The sequence below is a fragment of the Phalangium opilio genome, unplaced genomic scaffold (genome assembly GCF_054372755.1).
Source record: "Phalangium opilio isolate 3A_F unplaced genomic scaffold, DU_Popi_V2 ptg000103l_1, whole genome shotgun sequence".
In the NCBI taxonomy this organism is placed as follows: Eukaryota; Metazoa; Arthropoda; class Arachnida; order Opiliones; family Phalangiidae; genus Phalangium; species Phalangium opilio.
The window spans coordinates 75,654-77,058 of record NW_028324205.1 but is presented as its reverse complement, the minus strand read 5'-3'; the positions used below and the strand labels follow the sequence as shown (position 1 = coordinate 77,058).

The 1,405-nt window shown below is 35.6% G+C and overlaps 1 non-coding gene across 1 annotated transcript; it reads left to right on the top strand.

The window, feature by feature from the left end:
* The first annotated feature begins 356 nt into the window (after positions 1 to 356).
* On the top strand, positions 357 to 429 carry TRNAV-UAC (transfer RNA valine (anticodon UAC)). The gene has a single exon. It is a non-coding gene; the product is annotated as a tRNA-Val (tRNA).
* The last annotated feature ends 976 nt before the right edge of the window (positions 430 to 1,405 follow it).

Sequence of the window (1,405 nt, the reverse complement as noted above, 5' to 3'; positions counted from 1 at the left end):
AATCAATTGGTCAATATTCTATTCTACAGGGCCGGTAGGCCCTTGTAGATATGACTTGATACTCTTTTGTAACGTTAAAGCAAAATTCACATGCTTTTACCAATTTTCCTATGGAGATTAACATGGGGTTTTTCGTGATATTTAACCACCTCTAACTGAAAAACTAGAGCGAAGTTACTTTTCGGAATACTCTTAATTTAACAATTAAGTATTCAGGGTGTGCGATCGGCTAGTCTAATCAGAAACAATTAAGTCTAAGTATGTTAATTTTAGTTAATTACAGAAGTACTTGTTACGACCATCGTGATTGGACATAATAATAATGCTAGAGCTCTTCGAAAACTCAAAATAACCAAGTATCTATGGTGTAGTGGTTATCACGTCCGCTTTACACTCGGAAGGTCCCAGGTTCGAGCCCTGGTAGATACATGACTTGACTATCGTTATTGGACACAATAATAAGCTACATCTCTTCGAAAACTCAGAATAACCAAGTATTCATTGTGTAGTGGTTATCACGTCCGCTTTACACGCGGAAGGTCCCGGGTTCGAGCCCTGGTAGATACATAATTTGACCATCGTGATTGGACATAATAATAAGCTAGATCTCTTAGGAATCTCAGTATTACTAGGTATGTGTAGTGTAGTGGTTATCTCGTCCGCCTAACACGCGGAAGGTACAACGTTCGGGCCCTGCTAGATGCATGTTTTGACTATCGTAATTGGACATAATAATAAGCGGTAAAGAAAACATAATTACTCAAAATTTAATTACATTAAGACTGAAGCGACAGATATTATATAAAAACGTCTTGGTTTGGACCAAGGCCGAAAAAACAAACGATATGTGTGAGGTTTATCAATTGACTGAAGTTTCAGATATTGAAATTTTTTTCTAGTTATTTTTATCCACTCAGTCCTTAATCAATATTTAATTCAATCAACTAATTTTACTGTTAATCGATCTAGTCCCTCTAAATTAATTGAAAAACTTACATATCTACGCTTTTTCAAGAACAATTACATTTTCCGAAAACACTTTATCATGAAATTAATTATTTTGAAGGGATTTCGTGTCGATGCTAACTAACTTGTGAGCATCTTGACCGACATAGTTTTAATTGTTGCTGGCTTGACAAATTTTCAAGTTTGCACCAAAAGAAGTTTAAATCTGTTTTAAGTTGTTGATAAGACTGTCGTTTAGAGTGAATGTCGTCTACTTAAGACAAAGCAACAAAGTTTATCCTGTGTGGTAAAGGGTAAAGATCACATAAACAGAAATACTTCTCAGACTTGTTATATTCATTTCCCGCGGAAATAATGTGGTTAAACACATCATTCATTACTAGTTATGCCAAGAAGGTCACATTTAACTCCGACACCCCCTCCCTTCCTCTATTTTCTC